Raw genomic sequence first — 22495 nt, 5'->3', positions numbered from 1 at the left:
ATATTTTGCTTGTGGCCTTTGGAGAAAAGAAAGTTAGCAAGTGGCTCTGAACCATTGTTTTGTCTATATGTTTGGAAACTCAGTGCATAGATAGGGCTCCAAGCTGTGATGATGATTGTTGTTTCAACTGAAAGGACTGCAGCTCATCTAGTCTATGTAATCAAACTATTGTATGTCCCTGTATTAAACAGACCGTATTAAATTACTAGCTTATATTAAATTTGGTAGCATCTAGTATGTTCATTATTATTTTTTCAAAAGTTTAAATTATCTTTCAATGCACAAGAATTACAATAAACTTTATGTAGGAATACAATAAAAACAATGAAACCACATCACAACCAAGGAAGGAAGCAAAAAACAAAGACTAAATCAACTAATTACATAAGAGTTGGCAAACAAAAAGAGTTTGAGCTGGCACCATAAATATTGGATGGACCTGACTTCTGGCATGCTTATGAACAATGCTAGCTACTGTGGGGCTAGCTATTGGACCATGCTAGTTCTCCAAAAACAATAGGAAATTGATCTCATGAACCAGCAACCTCCACATTCTAGATTAACCCATATTAAGGTCAAATATAGCCTTTTTTTTAAAAAATCCAACCATTGAGGATACTTTGCTTAGGGAGCTAAACAACATTTTTGTCAGGCAGATATTCTGGGTGTGATTGTGAACAGATGAAATTATTTTTATTGTCTGTGTTGATTTTTTTTTAAAGAGGAAGTTTAACGTATACGCTCATGGTTTGTAATTTATTTAGTTAGCTTTGAATGAAATTTATAGAAAGAAAATATAAATAATGCAAGCATGATGGCCAGAAGAGTCTGTGAGCCACAAAAATCATGAAATCTTGTGTAGGTGAGTTTGGAAGGAAGACAGGAGGGGCTGAAGGGGAGATGAATGGTTTCCTTATAGTGCCAAAAACTATTATTGAATTGCCACACTAAATAGAGAGGGGAATTGACTTAATTTTTTTCCTGATGGGCTGGCCAGTCTTCCCCAACTGGCATTTCTCTGCTTTTGCTTTTTTTTTTAGTAAGAGCAATGTCATCATCAACTTCTTTGCCTGTGTAGATCTAGAGAGAAGAACGTAGTCTGGCAAAAATGTGGGGATAATAATCTTTTCTCATCCTCTTTTCTGCATGTTTGAATGTTGTGTGGTTGACAAGGAAGAAGGAAAGAGGGAGAGAGAAACTACTGAAGGCAGAAATAAATGCATGAGTATGGGGAAGTAGAGATGCAGATATGGAAATATGAGGTTGGTGGAGGGAGCTTGGTTGCATTTTAAGATGCCATGCTGAGTAGAACTGCTGGCAATTTTGTGTTGCCAAGAGGGAAAAATCATTTGTTGTGAAACTACAACAAAGAGAACAAAGGGAGAAAATAATGCATACACAGAGTAATCATCCAGTACAAATACACAGACATGGTATGTTTTAACCTGTAAAATGTTCAGGGGATTAAAAGAAATCCTCTTGATTCCTATGTTTAATTTAAGTGAGGGTCAAATATGTTTTAAAAGCTTTAGTTGTCTTAGCTCCGGGATATGAGAAGCAATGCAGTCATAAAAAAGGAAATAAAATAAAGAACTATTGTTCTCTCTGCAAAGAGGAAGCCTGTAGCTACCACATAAACCCCTTGGAAAACATACACAGTGAAACAAAAACTGACTTATTAAGGACCAATTCACAGTAGCACAGCAAAAGTTGGTTAAAGGCATTTAACTGTGTGAGGTAAAGATCAAGATGACATTTCCTTCTTTTTTCTATCCTATACAAAATTTGACCAAATTGGCAGTTGAATCTTACATTGATCAGAAACTTGATAATTCATTAATTTGTTAAATTTAATTTATGGGCCATAATGCCAGTAATTTACAGTTTTACCATAATTTATCAATTTTGTTGTCATGTCAACAAGAAATTGTCTTACTATTGTGCCACTCTCCAAGAAGCCACAAACCGGGCAATTTCCCTTTCATTGTCAAAAGTTTATTTGACACTAGAGATGGGCATCGACTGAATTACAAACCACACATATATACACACACACACACACACATACAAACAAACTGGGCTGGTTTGTGGTTTGGTTCATGGTTCAGTGTGTGCAACCTGTTTTGCCAAAATGAAACAAAACGCTAAACTTTGTCCTACTCAGGGCTTCATTTTGCTTCAGCAAAATGGATGCCCACCCCTCCCTCTGCCCCGTTACCTTCCTATGTTGTCTTCAAGCCGCCACTGCCCCTCCTCCATTGCTGTCCTGAGAGGCAGCAGGTCCAGGTCCTTGCACAGAAGCCAGGCCTGTTCCCTGTGCACATGCGCCAGCCTGCCCCTGCCCCCGGCACAAACTCCAAAATAAGAACTGTGAACTGGTTTGTTTTCTGGGAGGCTTGTGAACGTTTGTGGTTCATAGTTCACAAGTAGCCACGAACTAGGAACTCTCATGAACCACTGTTTTTCCGGTTTGTGCCCATCTCTGTTTTATATGTTAATTCCTCTAGTGTCTAATTGAAGAGAGGAGTGTTTAAATCATTGTCATTTAAAGCTGAAAGAAACCAGTCAGTAGCTGGGATTGAAAAGGTAGTGTGGTAAATACAAGTTTATTTATTTATTTATTTATTTATTTATTTATTTATTTATTTATTTATTTATTTATTTATTTATTTATTTATTTATTTATTTATTCATTCATTCATTCATTCATTCATTTATTTATTTATTTATTTATTTATTTATTTATTTTTGGACTTGTATACCGCCCCATAGTGCTACAAGCACTCTCCGGGCGGTTTACAATTTTAATTATACAGGCTACACATTGCCCCCCCAGCAAGCTGGGTACTCATTTTACCGACCTCGGAAGGATGGAAGGCTGAGTCAACCTTGAGCCGGCTACCTGGGATTTGAACCCCAGGTCGTGAGCTTGTTCAGTTCAGTTCAAGTATATTGTATTAGCTAAAGGCCGTCACAATTGTTTAAAATACCGATATGGTTAATTAAAAACATGATAAAAACCACAGACATATAAAATAATAAGAGACCCCTCATATCTGAGAATCTCCTGCACAATTGATCGCAATGGCTTTCAAAACATTAGCCCGAATGTTTCTGGCCGCTTTTGCGAATAGCGCTGTTCTATATGTAACATATGGGTCACAGTCCAAGAGTAACCTGACCACCTTTATCTGAGGGGTTTCCTCTTGTAGAGCAGCCAAAATGTTACCCAGGAGCTTTTCTCGAGGGTTCTGATTGTTGGGGAGGTAGTTTTAAATTCTCTTAGCTATGATATGATTTCAACTGTTTTACGACCCATCACACAAGGCTTGTGTGTATGGTATATTTTGAGACACTTTTCTTGTTGCTTGCTCTTCTAATTTTCTTGGAAGTGCATTGCCACATTTAAAATTAGCTTATTCTTGTTTCATGGACACTTCAAGTCTGCAGTTTGGTTGCTATTAGCTTCTAAAGATCTTAAAACTGTGGATTTACACTGATGAGAAAATAATAAAGAAAATGTATACATACTTATTGGAATATGATCTGGAGGATGAGAGGGTAAAGGAGACGATGATAAAATGGGCAAGTAATTTCGGTTTTGATTACTGGACAATGATGTGGAAAGATTATTATAAAATGATTAAGCCGGTAAACTTAAGAGAAAATATCCTCAAAATGTTTTACAGATGGCACTATACCCCTGCAAAGCTGGCAAAAATGTCAGAGGGTAGCAGCAATATTTGTTGGAAATGTAAAAAAAAAGGTAGTAACTTACTATCATATGTGGTGGACATGTGAAAAAGCCAAGGGTTATTGGTTACAGCTGTGGGAAATAATAAAAGGAATCACTCAACAGAAATTAAACTTCAAACATGAAATAGCACTACTAAATATAATGCGAGAAATTACTGACAAGAAAATCAAAAATTGTTTGATGTATATATTTATAGCAGGCTAGGTTACTCTGGGCCCAAAAATGGAAAAGTGAAGACATACCTACAATGGGGGAGTTCCTGAAGAAGCTGTTGAATATTACAGAACTAGATACACTCTCAGAAGCACTACGAGAACAACCAAGGGACTATGCAAAACAAAGTTGGAACCTAATATATGTTTGGGCCCAGGGACAGATCAAAGTATAGGGAAAAATGATTGATGTTTTTTTTTTCCTTCAATGCTCTCTGGAAACTTGGGAAATTTGGGACTTAATGAAGTCTGAATCTCTGTCCTCAAAAGGTGGAGAGGGGATTTTTTTTCTCTTTCCTTTTTTTCTCATTTCTTTTTCTTTTTTTTATCTTACAGTATATTGTATATTTGTAGTTGGTAGATTTATATGCTCAAATTAAATAAAAATGAAATGATTAAAAATGCACTGACTAGTTAAAAAAATAAAGATCTCAAAACCTGTTTCATCTGCTTAAGAGAATAAACGTCCTTTAATTAACATATAGCATTTATATAGAATGTATAAATTTATATACAGTCATTGCCAAAAATATTGGCACCATTGCAATTCTGTCAGAAAATGCAACTCTTCTCTCAGAAAATTGTTGCAGCTGCAAATGTTGGTAATGACATGTTCATTTCTTTGGTTTGCGTTGGAAGAACTAAAAAAAAAAAAAAAAAAAAAAACAGAGAAGAAATCCCACACAGAAACCCAAAAATGCACTAGCCAAAATTATTCGTACCCTTAACTTAATATTTGGTTGCACCCCCTTTGGAAAAAATAACTGAAATCAATCGCTTCCTGTAGCCATGAATGAGTTTCTTACACCTCTCTACTAGAATTTTGGGCCACTCTTCTTTTGCAAACTGCTCCAGGGCCTTCAGATTTGAAGGATGCCTTCTCCCAACGGCCATGACTATATATGATTTTGGACAGAAAATTAAATAGGCCCCATCCCTTCCTATTTCATTTTTTAAATATCTCTGTGAAAATACAACACAGTAATTTACAGGTGTACACAGAAGTAAGTCACGGTAGCCAAAATTGTCTTGCATTTCTGTGCAAATGACATGTTTGGAGGCAAATTGCCCCAAGTTAAAAAATCACTGTAGATATTATAACTTGAATGCCAAGTTACATAATTCAGTATGCAAGAGATGATGTCTACGGTGATTTCTTAGCTTATGGTAATTCATTTTCAAAAGTTACCTCTTTTATAACGGTATAATCAGAAAAGAAGTTTTGGGCCAATGAAGTCAAACAGGTTTCCTAAAAAGTGAATTGTATAAATTTTCACCCTTTATCTCCAGTAAGCAATTTTTTCCTGGTAATCCAACATTGTAAATTTGAAGTCTCTAAGAGTTCTTTCAGCACACACATCCCAGTTTTTAGAACAAGGAGATGGACAGAGCCTAGAAAAAAAATACGGAAGATGTGGCTTCAGTGCATATGCAGGGTGCAAATCCATTTACAACATTATTATATATTAATGTTGCAATCTAGTAGTTTCTTCAGTGCAAATAGCTATAGGAATTTTGGTTATTTTGGTAATTGTTACTTCATGATAATTTTAAAATATACTTTTAAGGAAGATTCTAAAAGGAACTAGCATGCCCCTTTCTTTGCACACTCGGCTTGCCCAGCAAAAAGACTACATAAGTAGACAAGTAAAGTGTTGGGGTAGACATAAAATTGTGTGATAATAAAGATGCTAACTCAGTACATGTACACAGTGCAAAATGCAAATGTGGCAGCTTTGTTTTCATTGAGCCTTACATGGTTAAGACATTTAAAACCAAATAACATAGTTGCTTTATTTGCTTTTTAAAAATGTAGCACCCACTTCTAAATCAATGGAAGCAATATATATAGTCACTATTTATGGAGCAAAAGAATATAGCTAGTGGTGAGAGTGAAAAGAAGAAAAAGAAGAGTGATGCAGATTAGTGAAAAAATGTACCGTATTTTTCGCACCATAAGACGCACTTTTTCCCCACAAAATAGGGGGGTGGAAAGTCTGTGTGTCTTAAGGAGCGAAGAAAACAGATTATATTTTCCTGTTTTCTTCTCCTAAAAAATTGGTGCGTCTTATGGAAAGGTGCGTCTTATGGAGCGAAAAATACGGTAATTGCGCAAGCTGTAGGGCGAGTCCCTGTGCTTCAGGGCAGTTGCCTCCAACTTGACAGCTTCCAGATATGTTGGACCCTACCATCCCCAACCAATAATTTATAACAGAATTTGTAATCTATCTGGAAAAAAAAAGTCAGATGGGGAAGGCAACTTTAAACCTACAGAAAGATCTCCTTTAAATGTGCCAGGCCACGTGACATTCTCTGTAAATCCCACTATGCTAACTATTTAAATAACAAATTAATTAATGCTAACTCAAGGACTTATATGGTTTCCTTTTCCAATATTAACAACAATATATTATCTCTTCCATTTCAAATATTTGACAATGATTAATTAATTTTCAAACCTAATATGCCAAGCTCTGACTTCCTCCCTGGAAATGGAAAAAAATACTGTGCTTGAGAGCCGCAGGCTGGTAGGGAGGGCTCAGCCTAGGCTGCACAACACTTACCTCTCTTTCTGTTGCCTGCCCCTGGGCATTTGCTGTCTGAAGCAAGCCTTTGGACAATGGCCTAATGGTAGAGTCATCGCTGTCAGTTGAGGAGAAACTTGGTTATACAAGTGAACAGGACAGGGATTAATTAACTAAAGGGATCTAGGTCTCCTTTAAAAGAAAAGACATGGAAGAAACTTCTAATTAATGGAATAGTAATCTTGGAAAGGGATGTGGTGATGCTGTGGGCTAAACCGCAGAAGCCTGTGCTGCAGGGTCAGAAGACCAGCAGTCGTAAGATCGAATCCACGCAACGGAGTAAGCTCCCGTCGCTTTGTCCCAGCTCCTTGCCAACCTAGCAGTTTGAAAGCATGTAAATGCGAGTAGATAAATAGGTACCATCTCAATAGGAAGGTAAAACGGTGTTCCCTAGTCACGCTGGCCACGTGACAACGGAAACTGTCTTTGGACAGGCTCTGGCTCTACGGCTGGAAAAGCGGGATGAGCGCCGCCCCCTAGAGTCGGACACGACTGGACTAAAAATGTCAAGAGGAACCTTTACCTTTACCTTTACTAGTCTTGGAAATCTTCAACAGCTCCTTACCAATCTACACTGGATAGAATGTTATTCAATTGTATATTATACTTAAGAATGCTTGCAAATAAGACCTAAAAAGACAGGATGACAACATTGAAGAGAATGACATTCTAAGGAGTAGTTGTGCCTTCACGTAGATTCTCAGTATTATTATTAATGTCTCATTTGTGGGCGGGGGGGAAGGAGTCAGGGAGAAAACTTAGGGTATTCAAAGGATTCTATTCTGTCATATTCAAAGGAATTCTATCTGTATCCAGGAATCTGAACTGCTTTTCCAGCCTAGCTCACAGCTACCGTAGTCATCGCTGCAAGACTGAGAAACAAGAATGTGGTAAAGGTATATATAGTGACCTGCATTGTGGGTATGGATGATGATGTAACACTCCTGCCATATATATTCTCGAAGGCTTTTGCAGCTGGTATCTGAAGGTTGTTGTAGACCGTGTTCAGAACATGGCCAATCAGCCCAAAAAACCTACAACAACCACTCGTGCCATAACTGCATCATTTGATGAAAGTCCTGTGTAATGCAGAGGCTAAGAAACTGGATTGTAAATCCAAAAATTCCCATTTCTGACCTTTCACAAACACACATGGTAGATTTCATCAAGAAACACACAAAAAAAGGGAGGGAAAAAAGACGTTATGGCACCTTAAAGTCTAACTGCTGTATTTTAATGTAAGCATTGATGGAACATGGCCACTGTCCCAACCAGAGGGACAATGGCTCAAAGGATAGCTATAAAAATGCTGTATTTTATTCCCCCCATATTTTACAAACAGTACACATTTAATTATTTGCTATATACTTTTAAAATTGCATTTTGTATATTTTAACCATGTAATATGTTTTATGAATTAGCTGTACACTTTTTAAATTGCATTTTGTATATTTTAACCACATAATATGTTTTATGAACTGCCTGTACATTTTAAACTGCATTTTGTATATTTTAGCCATAAATATGTTTTATGAGCTGGTCACCTGACAGTAATTTTAAAAAAAAGAACATGGCCACTTCTCAGCCATACAAGTTAGAACATATGTAAGCAAGCCATAACCTTTGAACCTCATATCTACAATATGAAGATAAAACCATCTTGCCTTGTTATAAGGATGACTGAGATATAAGGATCTTGCCTTGTTATAAGGATTACTCAGAATATTATGTTTGTGTAAGGCCTGTGTAATTTGTGGTGATGAATTTATGAGATACCAGGAGGACACATCTCAGTTGTGCAGTTGGTGGCATGGCCTGGCACAAATGTCCCCTCAGTGCCTTGTGAATTACCCGTGAATAGCCATGGCAAGTTACACAAACCTTATACCCATAGGATTTGGGCCTATGTACGCGTGACACTTTAAACTGTCAGAAAGCATTGCATAGGTCATGCCTGTTTCAATCCTTATACTCTTTAAAACAGGGCTAAGGAAACTGTGGCCTTCCTGACTCTTCTGGACCATAATTCTCATCTTCTGTCACCAATGATGTGGTCTCTAAAATGGATGGGAGTTGTAATCCAGCAGCATCTAAAGAGCCACCGCGTATTCGCCCGCCATAATTTAGAGATTTTTTTTTCAACATTGCAAGCTAACCTTACATTTGGTTACAAACAACAGGGACACAAAACACAGCCTATATAGTTTAATAATTTTTTGGGGGGAGTGGGAAATACTTGGTTATGGGGAATATAATTCCTCAGTTTCCATAGTCAGCATGGCCAGAAAGATTTCCCATATCTGGCTGGGATGGGTGTGCATTGGACTGGATATCCTTTCATGATCCTTTCCAGATCAGGGATTCTGACTCAAAAGATTTCTGTGAATGAGTTTCTGTCAGTATCATTTGTCCGAGGCACACATGGCCAGGACTTTGGACTTATTAATAGTTTTAGCAAAATGCCTAGTCTTCCCCACCCCCCAAAGAGTGAGTCTGCTGGAGATGATATTCTCTAACATGAAGGAGAAACTATTATCAGTACAGTACCTTCCTTGATGTTTAGTATCTCTTGAGGTTTTGGATGACAAGGAAGTTGAGGGGTGGCTCACTTTCCTCCTCTATCATAGCTGTGGAATGCGCTGATACCACAATGCATAGAAGTGCAGGTGCTTGTAACTGGAGACAGAACTGGTTTGACACTCTGAAAAGTCCCCGCCCCCACCATCTGCCAGTGAAACCTAATGAATGTAAGAAGAGCCCCACTGGCTTAGATAAAACATTATCTAGTCCAGCATTCTGTTCCACTGTGGCCTACCAGATGCTGATGAGAGCCCACATGAAGACCTGGGCTCCCTCCCAACTCCCCCCCCCCAATTTCTTTTTTTTAAATGGTCATTCTTAGAAGCTCCCTATATGGCATTTTCCCCTTAAACAAGATAGCAGTGGCTCCCATGTCTTATTTTACCCTCAACCCCCCCCCCTCAAAACAGGTTTTACAACACCAGGAATAGACTTATAGTCAGTGGTGTGGCACATCATGAATTCAGGGAGTTGAAAATTGTGAACCTTGCCCACCCTAGTACCAAATAAATCATATGCCATAAATTATCATAAGCCTCCAGATCCTTTGTCCAAAGAAACTTAAGATCCTGGGTAAATGCTATCACCCCTGGAGTTCTTGCTGCTTGGAAAATTAGGATGCGTATAATAATATAACTGCTTTTTCAGCCAGCTTTCAGAGTCTTAATTTCACATCTGAGTAGATCTCTTTTTTCATACACCCTTTGATTTTTATAGATGTAATGAAGGACTGATGGAGCATGAGGTGACTGTTTATAGTCTGACCCAAAATGTGGCCCCCAAGTATCATAACTGCAGCAGGGAGCTCCCAGATAACTCATCATTTATGGGAGAAATATAAATTGCATTCTTTCTTTCTTTCACTTCCTATCTTATCAGGATCTCTTCCCTTGCAAACCTGCAGATTAAATTAATTAAATTTCTGAAGCAATGACCATTTTAACTAGATTTTTCTCTGCATACACAGGATACATGAGAGGGGAAAAAAGAACCTCACGGGAATGGTTGCTGGTGGTAGAAGAGATGTATGTGAGAAAGAGTGGGGAAGGGGAGAGACGGGGGGGGGGAAGAAGGAAAGAGAGGGTCTCTGCATCAGAAATGGGAAATGTATGTCCCTCCAGTTATTGCTGACCTTCCACTCCCATCCGCTTGGACAACCCTCAGAGAGAGAAATTCAAACTGACCACTGAATTTTTTGATGGTCAGATTCTACCGCCTTCAAGGCATTTCTGTGAGGCTAGATCAGTGTGGAAAGTACACAGAAGTGCAAGCTAGAATCTCCAGCTGCCTGGCAGTGTTCTTTGTTCAGAGACATTTTCAGATAGGAGAGGAATGGGAAAGGTTTGCCTCATCACAGCACCTGAGAAATGTCACATGCAGTGAGAAAAAATCCAGAGCATCCATATTGCTCCCTTTTAAGGAGGTGGGTAGGGAATCTCTTGCACAAATATCACCTGTTCTCCTCATAAAAAGAATCCTGGATCTGTGCCTTAGGTATTGTGCTGAAGTTTGGTTATGTGATTTAATGTCATATTGAGGAGATGGAAGGCAGCTGGCAGTCAGATTTTGTAATATTTTGCCTGTAAAATATGTTTGTATTTCAGCAACCGTTGTGTTAATGGATTCAAATTCATTTTGCCTATTAATTTAATTTGATCTACATTTGGATTAGTTTATAAAGCCATGTATCACTTGCTTCCCCACCCTGGTCCTGTAGATGATACTCCTTCCTGACGGCCAGGATTATGGATGATGGGACTCGTAATCTGGAGACTACCATGGTGGGGGTGGTATTTTTCCCCCACGCACTGTACTGGTATCAGAGTTAGAAAGGAGCCAGAATCTGCATGACACAGGAATGCCTTTTGACTCATGCTTTGAGAACAAAGTGTTGATTCCAAAAGGAAATTCCAATAGGAAAGGTTTGAGTAAAACAAGATAGTAAAAAAGGGCATCCAGGGAGTACGTAAATTCACTCATGGAGAATTCATATTAACAAGCTTTAGTTCCAGGCAGACAACCCAGGCTCTGGACAGCCCGCCCAGGATTTAAGTCTCTCTGTAATCAGCAGAGCTGCAAATTCTAATGAGAAAATCCTCTTAAAACTCCAGAAAGAAAGTGAATCTTGTTCAAAGCAGCTAGATTTTCTTGTGCACGCAGGATGACTGCTGGAATGAACTTGTTGGTAGGAAAGGACAGCGCACAGGAGAAATGGAACAGAAGCTCCCGCTTTCCTCCTGGAGCAAAGTGTCTGCAGTCATAATGCAAAGCTGAAAGGACAAGACTAGTAGAAAAGAATCGCAGCAACTCAGAAATCACATACTGGCACAGAGGTGTCTCCAGCGAGGATATTGCCTGAACTATGATGTCATGGAACGTACCAAACTGTAAGGCACTCTGTGGGAGGCTTCCTTTGAATACAGTTTAGAAATTTCAACTGGTACAAAATGCAGCTCTGCCTGGATGGCAATAGAGGCCAGGAGATAGAACATGGCACTATAATATTATACTGTACTGGTTTCACTGGTTGTGTTTGCATTTCCAAGTCCAGTTCAGAACTTTAACACATGATTGTCTTGAAAGCTATAAACACGTTGTTTTTGTAATATGCCATCAAGTCGCTTCTGATGACCCTATGAATTATTGACCTCTAAAAGGTTCTTTCATTAACAGCTTTGCTCAGTTTTGCATACTTAATGCAGTGGCTTCTTTTACTAAATCAATCCAGCTCATATTTGTTTCCCTCTTTTCCTCATGCCTACAGCTTGTGGTCTTTTCCAGTGAAGCATGAGAGGCACAGTTTAGCCATTTTTGCTGCTAGAGAGAGGCCTGATTTAATCTGATTTATCCATGGTATCTATACAGCTCTTCTTCAAAATCATAGTTTGATTTAAATTATTTTTTTCTTTTTCACCTCTCTTCATTCTCTAGTTTTAACACCTGTACTTGGGTATACAGTGGTGCCCCGCTAGACGATTACCTCGCAAAACGGTTAATTCGCTAGATGACAAGTTTTTGCAATCGCTATAGCGCTTCGCAACATGGTGTTTCCTACAGGCGATTTTCGCTGGACGATGTTTCGGACCGTGTTTCGCAAGACGGTCTTTTTTTCAGAACTGATTTTCGCAAGATGACAGTTTTGACAGCTGAGTCCGCAATTCGCAAAACGGGTGTTTTCGGGACCGTTTTTCGCAAGACAGCGATTTTTACAGCTGATCCACGCTTTGCAAAACAGTTTCTCTATGGGCGATTTTCGCAAAACGATGACAATTTTTCCCCATTGGAATGCATTAAACGGATTTCAATGCATTCCAACGGAGAACCGCATTTCACAAGACGATGTTTTCACAAGACAGCGATTTTCGCTGAACGAATTAACACCGTCTTGCAGGGCACCACTCCAGGGTGTGGCCTGCAGCACAAACAGTTTGGGCTAGGTCTCTTCTGCCCATCAACATAACTGATCTTACCATGGGAGCTTTCAGCATAGCCACCTCATAGAAGTCCAGGAAAGTTCATGCAAGTGAAGGCCGTCCTTTGGAAAATATATAACTGTTCGGGCTAGGTTTTCTAAAGGAGTAGCTTCCTGGATACAGAGTGTACTGTATTACATGAACTGTTGGGCTTCTATTAAGTGGATGGGTCCAGAGGCCCAGTGGTAAGATCAATTATGTTGATGGGCGCAACAGACAGGGCCTTCTCAGCAGAGGCCCTTAGTTGTGGAATTCTTTTCCGTTTCAGATGTAAAATGGCCCCAACAATACAAGACCAAAAAAAACATGTTTATTGGGAGTAACTCTTATCTTATCAAGTTGGGCACTGAAGTTCTTTTTAGCTTGTTTTATGTATATGTCTTTATGACATGTCTCTTGTTTTCATGCTGTTTTTTGTAAAATTGCTTTTTTGTTGCTTTAATATTACTGTTTAACAAACTAGTGTTGTTTTATAAAAACAGCTTAATGAAGGGAATGCCTTAAAAGGTGACCTAAGTATTCATTAAAAAAATGAAAATTCCATGTGCTAAAGGAAAGGGGCTGGGAGCCGAATACTAATCAATAGTTCAGCTTCTTTGAGGGATGTGAACAGTCAATTTCATGGTTGAAAAGAATGGTTGAAAGTGTTGGCAGGGGCCCAGAGAAACGGAAAACTGTGGAAAGGAGGGCTACAGACCAAACTAGTTAATGTATGGACAGAATAAGCAATGGACTGAGGAGCAGGGAACCAAAAGATGGATGTCAGACATATGAGAAGAAAATGAATGGAGAACAAATAGTGTTTCTTTGTCTTGGAAGATTTGGAAGGACAGCAGGTAAATCTCCAAATATCACGGACTTGAGCTCATACCAGCCTCAAACACAATGGCCAGGGATGAAGGATTGTGGAAGTTAAATTCCAAAACATCTGGAGATCTATGTGAAGAGATGTGAACATTTCTCATATTTCACATTCTCAGTCATGATATCTCAACATGTTGGAGCATCTTGCAAATAAATAGCTAACCACTGCAGTCATTCTCTCCTCCAGTGCAAGAACAAGACAAGCACTTTTTAACTTTTGATATTACAGTGTTTTACACAAATTGTTTCTTTGGATTCTGGTATCCTTTCCCTTTGTGAAGTTAAGCTCACACTACACACACAGGAAATACAAAGGATTGTCTGGTAAGATGCAAAGAAACCACCCAGTGCTTCCATTTCTAAAAAGTGCAACAGGGCAGCAGCTGTTGTAGTTTTATGCAGATGCACAATTTGCACAAAAACTGATCTCCAAAATGTGAAAATTCTAATAAAGAATGACAGAGAAAATCTCACAACCTTGCTGGTGATGGAGAAGAATTTTTCAGCTATACAATTTGCACAAAAACCAAGGTTGCTGTAGTGGAAACTCATCAAGGACAGATAAAATCTTGCCATCTTTGTGATGAGGAGAAGGTGCCTTCCATGTGAGAACAGAAGAAGCAGAGATTTACATCCCCAATCTTTCTGTCCATCACCAATCTGCAGATCTCATTCAGGTTTTTCATAGAACACTCAGCTCTCTGGGGGCTGAATATTATCCCTCAGTCTAACCTAAGCCAGAGAGTTGTTGTGAGATTAATATGGAAGGAGAACCATGTACATCATTTTGAGTTGCTTTGAGAAGTTGTGAGTTATAAATGTAATAAAAGACATAAAATGTTTTGGTTTATGTTATATAGATGTATTTCAGATGAAAATCTTGGAGAGGTTCAACAAATGAATAATAATTATTTAAACTATATAAAATATTATCTACAAGGTGATTTTTAAAACAGAATAGTAGATAAAACAAATAACCAAAAGCACCAGTAAATCCATATCAATATTTTAAAATTCAGTGCATATTTACTCAGGAATAAATGCTGTTTATTTCTATGGGACTTAACTGTTCAATAAGAACACATGGCATTGTACAGTAATTGTAAGTATAGAAAACATTGGACAGATTGCTGGTTGAATCACATTTGCCACTTGGGTGGTGACAAATAGGACTGGATTGAACTCAACTCCCATACTGCAAAACTGAATCTTTGGGACCACCTTCTCCAACCATCCATATTTGGTAGCAGTCCAACACAACTGAGGGTACTAAGCTACAGAAGGCTGGTTTATGGGAAATGTCAAAAACCACTGCCTAGGTTCAGCAAATAGATTACAACAATAGGCAGTGTAATTTTGTGACAGTGGTAGATTAGAATTTGAGAAATCTGGTTTCCAGGCAACACTGACCCATGATTCGTGAAGCCCATTGGGTGAATTTGGACTCCTCATTCTCTGACAGGGTTGTTGTTGCGATGATAAAGTGGGGAAGAAGGCAATTAAGGCCTCTAAGGAGAGTAACGTACGCTGCCTTCAGTTTATTTGAAGAAAGATAGACTATACATGTCAGCGACAACAACAATCCTACTTTCATCTTCTGTGATTCAAGCGTTTGTTTAGTGAAAAACAGATGGAATGGAGCCACACACCTGTAGGTAACTATTGGTGTTAAAATATCTTGAATGATTCTCCACTTTCAGATGCAGTCTATCTCTGATTATAGTTTTGGGGGCAAACAACAGCGAGGGAGCTCTTGTCCAGCTTGGGTACTTCTTGGACTGCAGGGGTGAGAAATGTGTGGCCCTCCTTATACTGTGGGACTGCTTGATTTGATTATCCTTATACTGTGGGACTCATGATTATGCAACAGGTGCACATTTAGCGCCTAGCGACACCAGCTGGAAAGGATGGCAGGTGGAATTTAATAACCTCTGATAAGTCACATCCTGTAGTGTCAGAGTTTAAGGGGGGGAAATTGCTTATAGAAATGGCAAATATTACATGTCAAACTATCGATGCGACACTAACATTGGTTTTATTAAAAATTTGGGGGAAATGAAATTAAAAAGTGGAACCCAAGGGATTAGTAGTGTTCACATTGATGGCAGCCCACCGGATAATATCAAAATGTGGGAAGACTGCAGAACTCTTAACATTAAACTTCTGGTATTCAGAACTGCATCAAATTGCCGTTGCAGAAAAGCTCACACATTAAATTAGAGTATTTAAAAATAAAGCCAAAATATTTGATTCCTATGACATGTGGCAATAGTTTAATGTGTAACAGCAAGGTGAATTGAAAAATATGTTAAATATTTAACCCTCTGCCAATAACCAGATTTTGGTTTTAAATATTGTATTTGCTTGTTCTGTCTTTTGTAGTTATCCCTTTGAAGGGTTTGTTTTGATTTTTTTTTCTGTTTACTTCCATTATAGTTTTGTGTTAGAAAACTTTAATAAAATGTTTTTTAAAAAATGAAATCTGGTAAGCTACACTTTCCCCAGACCTGTTGATAGATCTGAGCAGCCATTGTTTGTATCTTATGCTGGAACAGGTTGGCCCTCGGACCTAATCAAACAGGGTTGTTCTTGATATGATGAAAAAAATGAGTTATATGAAAGACAACGACACAACCTTACAAGAAGTACAGAGGTGAGGAGGATTGGCCCATTATATTTCTTTACCTGAATGAAAGGGCAACACAGTGCAGCCCCCCCCCCCAAAATCTAAAAACAAATTGAACTATCAGACAGCATTGTCCACTGTGTTTATTGGGCCACAGGTTGCCCAATCCTGCTTAGTTCTCTAGCAGTGTTTTATATTATGTGTCTTATCTCAACATGGTGCCCTCCAAATGGTTTAGACTGCACCTCCCATTTGGCTAATGGTGGTTGTGATCCCAGCCTGAAGGACACCAGCTTGGAAAAGGTGATCTCATAGTTATAAACCTACTGCAGGAGGGAATTAGGCATGGCCAAGGTGTTACATATTCTGTAGTGATGGATTCACACTGACCAGAATCCTATTGATGATTTTCTCATGTCTTAAGCTAAATTCTGTAAGTCATCGTAGCGAATCGCCACTAACTGATAAGGTATTAATTAAATTACTTGGTGTGTGCTTATTTTGCAAATAGATGTGTGACTCATAGTGCACCTTGTTAGTTAGCAGCTATTTGACAAAGTGAGTTACACAGTTTAACATACACTGCTAAATAATTGAAAGGATTCTGGCCATTGTACAGCTGATAAATAATGAATTCATTGAACATGCAGAGATGGATCCAAGTTTAGTTATATTTAGAACTGGTCTGCTGGAATCAGTAGGATTTAATGGGTGTATTCTGGTTATGATTAATTGAAGATCCAACCTTAAAGTTACAGATTTTTTTAAAAAAAAAAGTTTTAATCTGGAGTAAGCTTGATGGCTTCTGGGGTCACTTCCCCACCTTGGACTTCTTTACCTCCTAGAAACTGGAAACAGAAAACTACTTCTAGTCTTGTAAAAACATTGATCTTTGGCAAAGCAAGGATAAGACTCCCTGGAAAAGACCCTGATGTTGGGAAAGTGTGAGGGCAAGAGGAGAAGAGGATGACAGAGGATGAGATGGTTGGACAGTGTTGTCGAAGCTATCAACATGAATTTGACCCAACTCCGGGAGGCAGTGGAAGACAGGAGGGCCTGGCGTGGTCTGGTCCATAGGGTCACAAAGAGTCAGACATGACTTAACGACTAAACAACAACAAAGCAAGGTGTGAATGCTGGGGAAGTGAACATACTGCTTTAATTGTGCTTTCCAAAGGCTTCCAGGAATGAGATTCCTCTGTAAATATATATATAAATTAAAGACCAGACCATGTTTTGGGAGCGTTGAGGTCTGCAAAACAGTATCAGCCAGCAGTCTAGTATGTTGCCCATCTCTGTTTCAGTTCTTAACAGCAATATTTCCCAAGCTTTTTCCTAAATCATGATCCCCTTTTATAATAGCCAAGTAACCTGTGATGCCCCACCATATTTGCATAAAATACATTTTAATGAGGTAAAGAAAACATCTTAGAAATAGATTTTTCCAAATACAATTCTAACTTAATATGGAATGTGATGATTGTATTTGCATCTGGGCAAGCAGTTTCAAAATTCACAGCTGTTTGTTAAAGCCACTTGCTTGCCCCCACCCAACAATCCCTTAACAGACTCTGGGAAATGTAGGTAATGAATGTGATAAATTGTGTTTTACTGGGGAGGGAGGGGGAGTTTTCCCTCAGGAAGAGAACCATCGCCCTTTTCATCTTCCCTTCAAGGGGTAACCCTACCACCCCTCCTCCTTAGCTGTTTTCCCTAAGATGGTGGCAGTACGACACAGCTGAGGCAATGAGGGGATGAATTTGCATTGGCAGCAGAGGCAGCCTTTTCCTCCTTCACCATGATTTCTCCCTCACCCCCTCCAGCCTGCCACTCCTCACCTCTCAACACCTGTCGCAGCAAGCCTGGCTCAAAGATGCCACTCCTCCCTGTCCTGGTCCTTGCCTCGGCCGGCCAGCTAGCCAGCCAGCGAGCAGAGCAGAGCGTGCAGTCAGGAAGCCCTGCAGTGGGGAGCGAAGAGAGCTTGGCTTGTGGGGTGGGGGACAAGTGGGGAACGGGGCAGGGTGTGTGCAGAAGGGAACCAGGGAGGGAATGTGTGAGTTGAGGGTAATGTATCCCCCTCTTCCAAAAACCGTGGCAACCCACCAGAAAACACTCTGCAACTCCCTTGGAGGTTGCGACCCACCGGTTGAGAACTTGTGCCTTTATGCTTGTAAATATAGGACCAAAGGTATGTAAATAGCACTTAGTGAAATAAATGGTTAAACAGTAAAGCTTAATTCCATTGATCCAGAGCAAAGTTAGACTGACTGCACTCAACAGTTTCTTTTAATAATAGTAATATTTATTTATTTGTTTGTTTAATTATATTTCATTCTACACCACAGTGCACTGCAATAAGTTCAATAATGTAGAACCATGCAACACAACATATAACAGCAACCTTGATATGATGTATCTGTACATCAACATATAAAACTCCTCTGAGTAGGCAATGAATGATCCAAGAAGAATTAACCAACTGCTAGCAAAGCAACTAAAATACACTGGTGGCTGACCTCTCCCTGCACCCAACACCTACAAACTGGTTTTCAAACTTCCCCTAAATTTGTCCAACTCTGGGTCCACACAAAGGTTCTCGGGGAGAGAGTTCCACAGCTTTGGAGCCAAGTGGGGGTGGGGATGCCCGAAGCCTGGCATTTGTCAGCTTAATCCGAGGGACCAACAAAAGTCCAGAATCTGCAGATCGAGTCTGCTGCTTTTTGTTGTTGTTTAGTCGTTAAGTTGTGTCCGACTCTTTGTGACCCCATGGACCAGAACACGCCAGGCCCTCCTGTCTTCCACTGCCTCCCAGACTTGGGTCAAATTCATGTCGGTCGCTTCGATGACACTGTCCAACCATCTCGTCCTTTGTCGTCCCCTTCTGCTCCTGCCTTCACACTTTCCCAACATCAGGGGCTTTTCCAGGGAGTCTTCTCTTCTCATGAGATGGTCAAAGTATTGGAGCCTCAGCTTCAGGATCTGTCCTTCCAGTGAACACTCAGGGTTGATTCCCTTCAGAATGGATAGGTTTGTTCTCTTTGCAGTCCAGGGGACTCTCAAGAGTCTCCTCCAGCACCATAGTCTGCTGCTTACTCTCCTGTAAACTGCCTTCCTCCTGGCTCCAAGTGTTTTCCTCCTGGTACTGGAGCTCAGCTGTGAAGAAAAACACTTGGGGGAATAGAAAGTGGGCTAGAAAGCTGCAGGTAGCAGCGCAGGAAGGCATTTCGCTCTTTAAAAAATCAGACCTATTCCATCCCAATGCATTATACATGACTGAGGTAGATTTGAGTTTAAGTATACAGTTCTGTTATTATAAAGACCAGTTTGGCCCTGGCACCCAGTTCAGACGAATATTAAAAATCATGGAGAAAACACCTTATTATGTTTGTTTATAGCTGCCAATGGGAACATGACTGCAACATGGACACATATATATGTATAGACACCTGGCTTCAGGAAGACAGGGCAATGCACTACTGGTGATTTGTAAGTCCTTGGGGAAGTGTTACATTAAATATACATTGTGCCTTGAGCAGTCTGGCAAGATGGGGGGTATTTGTTTTTGTTCTGCGTTCTATAGAAAGGCCATTAGTGCTCCATTTTTTCAGCAAAGAAAGGAATGGGCCGAGGCAGGGAAAACTGGAGAGAGGCTAGAGAGCCTCATTTCCCCCCAGCGATGATTCAACAGCCTCATGATCCCACGTGTGTTTTCTAGAAAAAGCTCATGGCTGATTAAGCAATCTAGCTGGTACCATCTGGGGCTACGGGCTTTGCCGAGTGTCTCGATTCTGTCTGCCTGTGCTGCTGAGAGAGCTGCTGGATTATCTGTCAGCCACCTGCCCCCCTCTGATTTTTATTTCCCACAATTTTATCTCTCAGTCTTCCCCCAATAGCAGGACGTCCTCCAAACAAGCAACTTAAGGGAATTGGATTCTTCCTGAACTTCTTTACTGAGACTGAAATATTAGAAAGCTGGGAGAGGGGGAGATTGGGTTTGTATGCCTGTATGTATTTTAAAATCTGTTTGAAGCTTGACTGTTTTGAATTTGAATTTTAGGGAATATGTCGTGCTCTGAAATTTAGACAGAAAGAATGCACTTGGACGTGTAATAGCCAACTCCATGTGCTTCCATTAGGCAGTCTCAGTTGATACATGCGGGTTGTCATTGAAAAGTGGCAAATTATCACCTGATTTTCTTCCTTAAGTGGCACTACTAGGTATACTTTAATCATCATTATCAGTGCAATTTCTGTCCAGGTTTTAGCTATTAGATGTACTGAAGGAAAGTTGATTAATATGTAGAATTATAGCTACTACAATTATTTCAAGATCTCTCCGTACAGTATATATTTGTACTAGCCTTTCCCTAACCTGCTGCCTTGCAGGTGTATTGTACTGCAACACCCATGATTCCCAGCTAGCACGGTCATAGCATTTCTTGGGGTTGTTCCCAAAGATATCATGGAATCTGAACTTCCACGAATGGCACTAAGCATCTCCAACATAACATTATAGCAGCCTCATCAAATCAGCCAAGGTTCTTCTTGAAAGCCATGAAAATTATATTTCAATACATTTTATAAATATATATGACAACCCTTTGTCCAAAAACTTAAGTATCTGTTAAATATTGGCACAGTATGTGTGCTGTTCCTAATACAGTCAACCCTCAACTTACGAACTCAATCCATTCTGGAAGTCCATAAGTTGAAAAGTTCGTAAGTTGAAACCAAATTTCCCATAAGAATGTATTGAAATTTAATTAATGCGTTCCTATGGGAAAAAATTAAAACAAAGTCACTGTAGACTGAGCCCGGATCCTCACAGTCCCTTGGTAGCAGCCATTTTGTGCTCTTCTCTGCTCCCATATGAAATTTATTGATATTGTTCCCAAAACCAAAATGACTATGGGGACCACTGTAGTGTGCTTCATCCACAAGTTAGATGTTTTAATTGCCAGATCTTTGTATTTTGTTACTTCTTCCAATTTTTTATTTTTGACTCTGGCATCCCTTGAAATTGCAATGTCAATGATCCAGATATTTCTTTGTACTATTACTACTATGTCTGGTGTGTTACGTTCAAGGTATTTACCCGTTTGGATCTGGAAATCCCACAAGATCTTGACTTCCTCATTTCCTGACACCTTCTCTACCAGATGTTCTCATGGGCTTTTGGAGTCTGGCAAGTTATATTTTTTGCATAATAACCAATGCACTAATTTTGCCACTCTATCATGTCTAACTTTGTAATCTGTTTGTGCAATCTTTGGACATTCACAGATGAGGTGTGACACAGTTTCATCTTTTTCTTGGCAGAGTCAACATTTGCTATTAGTACTAATTCCTAGGATCTTAGCTTTCATCACATTGGTTTGGAATGCTTGTCCTTGTGCAGCAAAAATCAAGACTTTTCTTTCTTTCTTAAGGGTCCCCAGCTTTAGCCATGCCCAAGCTGAATTATGATCATGCTTTCCATCAATATTTCTCAGGTGTTGTCCGTGTAATGGTTTATTTTTCCAGCTGTTTAATTTATTTTCAAGTTGTTATTTCTTATACTGATCCTTTGTTTCTGTAGTTTTCAAAATATTCTCCATTGTCATTCCCATAAGTAATTTTTCTCTGCTTGTACTGAGATAATCATTTAGCCCTCTTTTTTCCTCCTCTACATCCTGTATTTGCAATAATCCATGGCCTCCAATTTTTCGTGGTACATATAATTTGTCCATATCACTTTTTGGATGTAGTGAATGATGCATGTTCAATAGTTTCTGTGTTTTTTCAAACCAATTCTTCATTTTGAGATCAGTCTATTATTCCAGCTGGGTATCTAATTACTGGAACTGCCCCTGTGTTTATAGCTTTGATTGTATTTCCCCCATTTAATTTTGATGTTAAGATTTTTCGCAGTCTTGATATATTCTCTTTTTGTCAGTTATTTAACTTTTGTGTGCATGATATTGTCTGTTTCTAGTATTCCAAGGTATTTATAATTTTCATCACTTAAGAATGATTTTATATTGCCATTTTAAACTGTAATCTATCTAGTTTTTCGATCTTGCTACGGTGTATAGACGCAGCTGTATATTTGTCACTTCCAAATTTCATTTGGATGTCTTCACTAAATATCCACGGTGTGTTATCAGTGATTCTATTTCTGTGGAACTTTTTGCATATAGTTTTAGGTCATCCATGTATAACAGATGATTGATTTTTCCTATTTGTTTTGAAATATGGTAGTCCAGTTTTCTTTAAAATTATTGACATGAGGATTAGTGAGATGTTAAACAGCAGTGGTGACAAAGAATCACCCTGAAATATTCCTCTTTTGATGCTAACTTCCCCAATTTCTTCACCATGGGCCATTAAGTCAGTTTTCCATTTTTCCATGTTTCTCT

The 22495-nt window shown here is 39.3% G+C and overlaps 1 long non-coding RNA gene across 1 annotated transcript in view; it reads right to left on the bottom strand.

The window, feature by feature from the left end:
- Positions 1-17449, bottom strand: part of LOC110074858 (uncharacterized) — a 41203-nt gene extending 23754 nt beyond the window's left edge. The window contains exon 1 of the long non-coding RNA XR_002299860.3: positions 9102-17449. This is a non-coding gene — a long non-coding RNA (uncharacterized LOC110074858). The remainder of the gene's footprint in view (positions 1-9101) is intronic.
- Positions 17450-22495: the final 5046 nt, after the last annotated feature.

This window comes from Pogona vitticeps, chromosome 6 (genome assembly GCF_051106095.1).
Source record: "Pogona vitticeps strain Pit_001003342236 chromosome 6, PviZW2.1, whole genome shotgun sequence".
Taxonomy (NCBI): Eukaryota; Metazoa; Chordata; class Lepidosauria; order Squamata; family Agamidae; genus Pogona; species Pogona vitticeps.
This window is presented reverse-complemented; position numbering and strand designations above follow the sequence as displayed.